At 31.5% G+C, this 10,351-nt stretch overlaps 1 pseudogene; it reads left to right on the top strand.

Annotated features, from left to right (window-relative positions):
- Positions 1–5,974: 5,974 nt before the first annotated feature.
- Positions 5,975–6,691, top strand: LOC149538830 (transcription factor WER-like; annotated as a pseudogene).
- The last annotated feature ends 3,660 nt before the right edge of the window (positions 6,692–10,351 follow it).

Here is a 10,351-nt window from a genome sequence, read left to right as displayed (position 1 = left end):
GCTATTGTGATTAGAATTCTTTGATTCTTTAAGCCCTTACACTTTTTACAAGGACAATAACATTTATCAGGTTTTCTTTGAAACTGAGCCCACAATGCAGCCATTTTCTCATTATTCTATTATAGGTTCATATTGTTAGGCATGCTCTTTCTTCACAAGAAAATATATCTACAAATAAATTGGACATGTTGTAGTTAATGTTTATATCTACACATGGAAATTGTTGATTAATGTTTTCAAATGTAACTAAAATGATCCTATAATTTTTAGAAGGCCTAGATATTTGGAAAATGTGGAGTTATAGACAATGCATCTTAATTATTTGCAAAATGCCTCAAAGAGATGTCACAAGGTGAAAGTTACTTAGGTGCTATCAGCAACATGCCTTGACTAATCCTGATAGCAATGACTAATGTGATTAATGCATCAACTAATGAAGATGACTAAAAGATCAAAACATATTAATGTATAGCAATGCTTTTCTCAAGGAAATATATGGTCTTCAGTAAGATATAAAAGGAAATATGAATTAGATGTGATCTATGTGTTCTCCAGGTAGATGGACATTGTCACAAGGGGAACCAATCACAAGGGCAACCAGTCATGCTTGTAATTTCATAAGCCTCATCATAACATATGAATATTTCTATCTTCTTTATTATCTAATTTAACTAAAAAAGCACATTGACCAATGTATCACAATGGGTTACCTGCCTTGGGCTTGTAGAGTCTATGATGTCCCCATACTTAAACCAATAATACTAAAGTAATTGTGCACTTTTTGATCAAGGGGTGGCAGTCCTTGAACAACAATAGCAGTAAAAGTTAGAATAATTAAAAGTATCTACACATATATGTTAGTAGAAAAATAAGAAGTAGAATGCCATGAAGTCTTAAAAATAAGATGGCTTCCCTAATTGCATTAGGAAGAATAAGGGTTAGTTCCATTTGATGATCCCCTTCAAGAAGGATGGTGAACATTCTATACATCTTCATTTTCATCAGCATCAAACACTCTATGTTGTATGGGTAAACCATTGAAAAGGATAATCAGTATGACATCTTCAAACTAGTCATCATGTAAACTTTAAAGCAATAACCATCACAAAATTATCCATGATCAAATGGCAAAGGATCCTCAACATGACATCTAGTACTGAGCAATCATTCCTAAATGAAGGAAAGTACTCATATTAGAGAATCACAACTATGGATAAATCATCATTTAGAACTATTTTCACTAGTAGCTAAGATATCAATCTGCATCATACATGGAAGAAGTTGAAGAGTAGTCAATCAAGAAACTCCAATATGAAAGTAGGTATATGTGTACTAATCAAGAACTAGAAGAATGGTAGATAATTTTGTTCATGGTCTTAAAGAAAACAAAGATTGCTTGACAATAGCAAGAAACAACACAGATGACTTAGAAATAGTCTATCACAATGAAAAACATATTTTTCCCATCATGACACTAGCAGTGCTCCACTATCTCATTTTTGGTAATAGAGACCAACACAAACATCAATATGAACATGAGGTTTATACTGAACAAATGCAAGGTATGTAGTAAACTCTAGCCAAAATGCACTCAAATATTTAGACTTCCTTGGTATGTAGTGATTAAATTTTTTATATTGTTTGATTGTTTTATGATTTGTTAGAGGATTCATGTGCAAGAATATATATAATAAAATATGCAGGTTTCTATGCCAAACTAACTCCAACGTGCACAAATATCTAATAATTGGGATTTAAACTAAGCAAGAAGATAACTGAGATAAAGAAGCAAATATATTGGTCTGACATTTATTTATTGTAGCACAAATAAATTTTTTACAAGCATGTACAAGTCTAAAACTAGCTCAAAGATTCAACAATTACACTAACAAGAATATGAAATATGATTCAACAATTACACTGATAAGAATATGAAATATGGAAACATTTTGTGTTGTCCAGTTATTGGTTGATGGACAAGACCACAATACACTTATAAAATAGACCAAGCATAGCAGGGAGAGGTCTTATTTCTCCTCTCAATAACTTGGCCAACACAAATAAAGAGGTTCAAACATCATAGAAGCCAAGGCGACTAATGCAAGGAAGAACCATTGATTATCCTCAAACTCCACATTAATAAAGTAATCTCTAGCAATTAATCATCCAAATCTGAGTCCCTAGCCTCAAGGCCTAGCAAACAACTGCTTATGCACTTAAATAGGGATATCATTTTAATCAAAGAGCAATTGGAGTCTTGCCTATTACAAAAAAAAGAGAAAGTTCCATATTTTACGTTATTTGATGGATCTTGTTGAAGCGTAGGTTAGATCTAAGGTTTTTCTTCATTGTGTATGATGAAATCTATTTATAATTTTTGTTTTAAACTAGTGTAGACATTCCTCATACATAGGATGATGATTCCAAGAAAAAGTCTTAACACAAACTACATTGTTATGGAATTTAGAGAGCCTATTTTCTACATACATTCAATGGAGTTGTGATAGATACACATCAAAATCTGAAAAAAAAATACATCTGAACTTGTGGAATTAATATATATGTTGATATTGATCAAATTTCTTAACAAATTTGCAAATACTTACATGTGTCACATTTTAATATTACTTGAGAACATAATGTTTCCCATCAAAATAATCAATACAGTTTTTCCCATACACTTGCATAGGCTTAAAGGTGGCAAATGGGTCAAATTCTATGCTCGTCCACCACCAATTAATGGAGGCATGCCAAGGTGTTAGAAGATGAATTTGGGCTTAAAATGAATAAGAAAACTAGTGTGAGTGGAGAAGGAGGTGAATAATCTAAGTTTTTATGGATGATAATTAGATTTCAAAATTAAAAAACACACTTGTAAAACAAAAGAATTTTATATTATCCTAAATTGTACATGTGATATTTATAATTTAAACCATACTTAAAAATATAATATAAATATGAGGACTAATTTCCAACATCCTTATTCAGTGAAAACATGTAAAAACTTTCATACTTTCAACTACAATAAGCCCAACTTGCATAGCTAATGAAAGACACCTCTCATGGTTTTCACACATGTTTCCCGCAAACCTAGAGACTAATCAGGATACACTCATCAATGTTGCCATGATGAAACCTAGATCACAAATAATAAACACCAAATAAATAGAAATTAAAATGGACAATATAGACACATTCCATTGAACACTATATTAAAATAGATCATGATACCAAGCAAGATCATTTCTTGCATACTCTTGTGGAGGATTTCTTGTGTTCTTGCAGGTGATCATGAAGTGTTGGGCTAATATTCAGCTCCTATAGTGTGTAGATGAGAAGTGCATCAAGGAGTTCACTACAAGCAATAGCTCATCTAGTTGAAAAAAACTTATAAATAGATGTTAACATATATGTATATTGATGAAACTATATCTACCCACACACACATTTATATTGCAAGCACAAAGCACATAACATATAAAAATCAATACAACATTACTTCCAACAAATTTGTTCATTAATTCTAGGCTTGAAAATTGAAATTAGGGAAGAGGAATTTGAGAAGCATACCAAATATGTTTAGTCCCAACCTCACATATACTAATTTAAAGAAACCATTGAAAAACTAAATAAACCACCAGGTGATATAGAAAGTTATTGCAATTGGAAACAGAACCATGCTGCAAAATTGTGTTCAACATTTCAATCCCACATAATCATCTAGTAAACATTTCAACATAGATTAACAAAGCCCCAATCCTTATTAGAACTAAAATTTAAAACAAATGAAATGGTCTATAGATCAATAGGTTTCAAAGTGCAATGCAATAAATGCAAAAAATGCCTTCTCACCATCTGCTGATGAACTTTTTTGAAACCCAGGTCTGTACAATAGCATAAAAGGCCTGGTCAACTACAAAACCACACAACTTTGAATTACAAAGCCATTCAAGAATTTAGTGAGCTTTTGACAACAACAAAAGGAAAAATAATAAAAAATAACTAAGAGAATAGATACTAAGTAAAACCTCACCAATGTGACAAATATAAGATATACAAATGTGTTGCATAGAAAACAAAATACATAAATAGAAATTTATTATAGCCTTCATATGCATGAAAAATGACCTTAGGTATATTTTCATCCTTTATTGAATTACTTTAAAAAAAACTATGTCATTCATCCAATAGATAATTTGTACCAAGTGAAGGTAACATAACAATAATCTTGTTTAACTTTAGATAGGAGAGACACATGTTGGTGCAGATGAGGATTGGGTACCCAATGAAGGGCAACCAATCCTCTAGCCTCCAAACACAATAGCATCTCCTTAATATATTATGGAAACAATGACAACAAAAAGCAACTTTATGTATCATCCAAGCATTGATAACATAATTCATTATAGGGACTCAACCCAACAAACTTATCATCGGAAAAACTTAGAAAATTAAAACTATCAACCCCAGAGGTGCATAGTCATGTTAGAACAAGAAAGTTCAGAGCAAACACTTGGAAATTATTCTAGCCTCTTGATTTTTTTTGACTACTAGAAAAGCACTAACCATTTATTATACACTTTAATTTATGGTTTCACTCTCTTTCCAATAGCCTCTTTCTCCTTTTACTACCTCCTAATTCTCTCCTAGACTACTATAAGCATATAGCCTATGTCAAGATTACATAACATTATCTAATGGTCAAACTTTTATATAAGTGGCATTGTTTAGATATTCAATATAATACAATGATTTTAATCCCGAAAAAGAAAACAAGAAAATTAAATCATTTGTATAAAAAATAGTGATTTTATTAAAAAATTAACATAGTTTCATGGAGTTTCTTAATGGGGGGATGTGAGAACTAGAGGGCCTGGGGCCTAAATTTGGGAGCTATGGTTGGATGCTATGGAGTATTGGGGGGTGGTGGTGTTCATGTAAAAACTGAGGTGAATCAAAATTTGCAAAGAAAAAATTGTAATATAACATCTCTATGAGTGCCCCAAACAAGTTTTTTGAAGTTAAATTTTGCAATTGGCATGTAATGGAATGTGCCATATAGCAAGCAAACTAGCAACATCCCCAGTGTGGGTGGAAAATGTCATGGTTTTGTGTAGCTACATTTCTCCCAAGTAGCCTAGTCTCAAAAATGTCCCTCTACAAGAGATGGCCATTTCCAAGACTTGAAGACTTTTTCTGAAACTAAATATGACTAAGGGATGCAGAAACATTTCTCAGACTTAGGGACTTTCAAGTTGAATCCTAGGTGTTAGACTTCTAGAATCAATTGAATGGCATTATTTGAAATCACTTTGATAGAATTCTAAATGTTTGATTATAGCTCCATGCAGATTTGGAGTACAAGATGTTGATTAAAGTTGTGCATATGCAAAGAATAATTGTTCACCAATTATGAAAACTAATCATGTAAAATCATTATTCTTGAAGTCCCTCAAGCTTTTAATCTATCTCTTTTATTGAAATCACGTTAAACTCAACAAAGGTTTATTTCCATAGTACCTAGCATTTTTAACAAATGAACACCTAACATGATACCATCTCCACACAGAGGAATGCTAAATGTATTGCTAGTCAAGAAAAAATTAGATGTTGTTAATTTAGAATTCAATTATAAAGAGAAAACCACCTTCCACCAAGGCTTGTTCCACCAACATGTTGAAACTTGTCTGAACCCTCCATAAAAAAAAAAAAATAAAAAATAAAAAAAAAGCATAGAATTTTTGAAGTGCCATACATTTTAGCCAATTAGATTGGGATACACATCAAGGAAAAAAATGCATCCCAAGGCCACAAAAATATTGAAGAGAAGTTGATGATTTTATGCTAAATTTTTTCCATAAATTTATATGGAAAGCCACACAACAAAGATTGAGAGAGAGTTGTAACTTTTGATTAGGGAGAAGGGAATGTGTGAATGTTTATGTTCACATCAAAATGACAATATCCTATAATAAGATTACATTAGCTCCTTGGCAACCGGTTTGAATTCTTATGGAATTTTAATTTATTTGTATTTTAAAACATGTATGTCAATCAATTTGTTTGTGTTTGATCGAATTGCTTAAACATCATGCACTAAAATTTGATTCCTATATTAAAAGTATTAAATAGTAAAAGTTAATTTATTTTTTCAAATTTCTTTCTTCTTTAGTATGTGATATTCAAGAGTGGTTTTTTTTTATATATGCATATATACAGATGGTCTCTGATTGTAGAGATGGTTCTAGGGAGAACTAATAATGAAATAAAGAACTATTGGAACATTAATCTCAAAAAGAAGTATGAAATTTCCAAGAATGGGAGTAGAAAAGCAAGAACATGTGGTTCTAGTGGAGAAGAAAATGATGATATTATCAAATCTAAACTTGTGAGAGGTATCCTGAATAATGGTATTCAAGATTATGGCTCCAAACCACTTTGCAAGCTTTTTATGGAAGATTCAGATCCCATTGCCTTTCATTTACTCCCACATAACTCTAAGATTTTTTAGGTGATTAATATCAACATTGGAGGAGATAATACATTGAATCTAAACGAGATGCCAAATACACATTCTAATATGTTTTTTGACCCATCTAATTTCAGACTTGAAGATTATGAGGAAGGAATATCAAAGATTTATAATGGCCCACAACAAATAGATTGGATAAATGAATTGGAATACATGTAAGGAAAAATTTAGGGTTTGGACAAATGAACTGAAATACATGTAAGGAAAAATGTAGGGAAGGATCAAATATGCTTCCATACTATTAATGGTGAATAGAAACTATGTGTATCCAATTTTAACAGAATGATATGTTGTGTTGAATGACTACCATTCTACTTTTATCTTGTAAACAATTTGTATTCTTGGCAAAATGGATATAAAATATAGTAGAAATATCAAGTTTTCATAAATGCCAAGAGAAAAGAACTAAATGCACAGAAAGAATAGTTAAAATTGTATGAAATGCAAAACAAGGGTTCTAAAATTGATAGATATATCATGTAATAAGAAGCTTTCTTCATCAAAGACCATGTGTAGGCTTTATTTTACTTGGTGCATGGTGACTCATTGGATGAGCTTGAGTGGTTAACATATGAGGGCTTTTCAAATTGTAGATGAAGTGAACATATGCAAAGTTTGAGTGTTAACCCCAATCCAATATGTAGAGTGTGCCAAAAACAATAAAATGAAACAAAGTGCATGTCCAGAGTGAATTTATAGGAAGAGATAAAAGAAAAATTAAAAATTAAAAAGTTGACCTTACTATGTAAGACAAAAATCCAAGTTTATTTACTTTGCCTCCACCATCACAGGCCAGATTGAAGACTCGGTCACTTGTACTAATGTAGGAAATAAGTGGTGTAACAATGAAATCAGGGTGCTAAAAAGACCTTTTTTATTTTGACATAATGAAGTGCACATAAGCATGTTTTTATTTTGATATAATGAAGCCCGTGTTGTTCAAAATTTTGACCAACATGGGCATGTTTTTATTTTGATATAATGAAGCCCGTTTTGGTCAAAATTTTGACCAACAGGGGCATGTTTTTATTTTGATATAATGAAGCCCATGTTGGTCAAAATTTTGACCAACATGGGCATGTATTAAAAAAAAATGTTTCCTTGCATATTTCGACCAATTTGACCCCATTTTATTAGATGGTCTAAAAATGGGGTCAAATGTACTAGTGTTGATAATAATAATAACAACAACACACACACACATACATACATATACATATACATATACCATATACATATACATACACACATGTATATATGTGTGTTGTATATATATGCACATGTGCATGGTTGCTTATGTATATATGTATACCATGCATATTCATAAATGTGCTCTATAACATAGATACATGTATGTATGCACACATATATAGAGTATGTGTGTATGTGTATGTGCATGCATGTGTGTATGTATGTATATTGGCATGCATGCTTATGTATATATTTATACCATGCATATAGACATATGTATAAATGTACCCTATAACATAGATACATCTATGTATGTACATATGTATAGCATTTATGTATGCATATGTATGTGCACATGTGTATGTATGTATTCTACAACTTTTTCCAGCATACTATATGCATGTGCCAAAATGGGAGCTTTGGAATACGATTTGTGCATTCATTAAAGCATAAAGGAATTATGTTAGATGTTGTAATTATAATTTCCCTGGTAGGCACACTTACAAAATTGGAGCATAGACAAGGCATAAGAACTACTTGATAGAATACCTAAAAGAATTCTGGTCATGGCTTGCAAAGATTGCAGTAAATTCACAAAATAGATTCATTGAGGGTATATGTGTTTTAGTTACAATTGCCTTGGTAGACAGGCATGAAAAATGTGGAGCGTAGACAAGTTATGTGAACTATTTTATAGAAAGGCTAAAAAAATTGTGGTCTCATGGAAATCCATGATTGAAGAATATGAACAACATGGATTTGTTGAAAATATAGACAGATGCATGAACATATGCATGCATACTTTTATATTTGAGAAAATTCAACTGGTAGGTGTAATGAATTTTCAACCCTTGCTAGCATTCTACTTGTCTGTGCCAAAATGGGAATTTTGGAAAAGGGCATGGACATCCCTCAAAGCATACACAAGGTATGTCAACTTTTTGATTCGATGCCTCAAAGAAATGCTATCATTGCTTACAATGATTTTTAGGATATGCATAAATTAGATTTGACAAAAAGCCTCTAGACACATTCAAAGGAAAATTCTACAACCTTTACCAGCGTATTGCCTGCATATACTAAAGTGGGAGCTTTGGAACAAGTTGTACATATCCATCAAAGTACAAGAATAAATGAATTTTGTGATGTTATAGTTGGAACTTCTCTGGTAGACAAACTACAAACTATGGAAGCATAGACAAGGCATGTGAATTATTTGAGGCACACATATCAAATTGAATTTGAGATGAAAAATTATTTAATTTTCACCCTTACAATTTACACACACGCACATTAATTTGGACATATATGTGAATCTCTTTGTAAGGTAAAATAAAACAGTTGCATAAAATAAAAATATCTAGGTTAATGAAATAAATAAGTCATAAAATAAAAATATAGAGAGTAAAAAATTAAATAAAGCATTTAATAAACAACTTAGCTAGATATATTAGAAGTTTTTCAATGTGATTAATTTTTCACTATAGCTTATCTTGTTTGGATTAGATTTGGAGTTCCACTTAGCTTTTTATTGCATCATGCTACATGGTATTAGTTAGGCTTGGCTTTGCTACCCTACTAAGATCTATTGAGATTCATGTTCTTGTATCATTGTTAAATATTCTCAATTCTATTGAAATGTTGAAATAAAGTAAATGTCTATTGTTCTATATGCCTCTTCTTCTAAAGAGTTAGCTTCTCTTGATGCCCATACCTAGAATGTTCTAGATGTCTAGGTTCAGCATATAAGCCCTAGGGAAATCTCTCAAACATATTGATGTAATATTTTTTTGAGATTTTTATTACTATAGTCACAACATGACTCTACACAAAGCATATATATTTATATAGAAGGACTTGTATAAAAAAAAATGGCATCTCTATTGCTAGCACAAACAACATATCACAATCCTTCTTGCTAATGTCACTAGGCTCAACCATGTTTGCAATTTTTTTGAGTATGTGATTCATGTTGGAAATATTTTTGTCATTGGTGTCAAGAGGAATTTGTTGTCTAAGGGCAAAAATTGTCTTGATGTCAAAGGTGTATGAACATAATCAATAACAGCCACTAATCATAGTCCAAAGGCCAATCCAAATCAGCTTTAGATCTCCTCACTCAAGGCAAGTTTAGTTATGTCATATTGGCATTTGATTTATGCAAGATAGAGTGTGTAATGATGGTCAACTCACCTTCAAAGAGGCACTTTCTTCTAGAGATATCTTTGTAATATAATGCTATGTTTCTTATGTTGGCTAACTCTTAAAGTGATGAAACATGTTTCATGAAGAGTCTGACTTCACTATCATTTATCAAGACAAGACATGTTATAGCCCAAGAAATAGAGATGATTGTTAGTAATTATGTGATTATAAACTACATTAATAAAATGTGATAAAAAACAACAAGACAACATATTGGGCATGCCTTGAACAAGATACTGAAAGATTTTATCAATAGATATATGCTACTTGAAGGGTATAAGGTGCACTATGTGCACAAATGAAGAGCATAGTATGTGGTGACTAATTAGCCATTTTATCCATCAGAGATGGAGTCTAATCAGGTTTGGTGTTTGATTTAGTCAAATAAGTTTTGAATTGGGTAATGATTATTTGGTTCAACCT

Source organism: Cupressus sempervirens, chromosome 9 (genome assembly GCF_028749045.1).
Source record: "Cupressus sempervirens isolate cs-2001-9-10 chromosome 9, ASM2874904v1, whole genome shotgun sequence".
NCBI lineage: Eukaryota > Viridiplantae > Streptophyta > Pinopsida > Cupressales > Cupressaceae > Cupressus > Cupressus sempervirens.
This window is presented reverse-complemented; position numbering and strand designations above follow the sequence as displayed.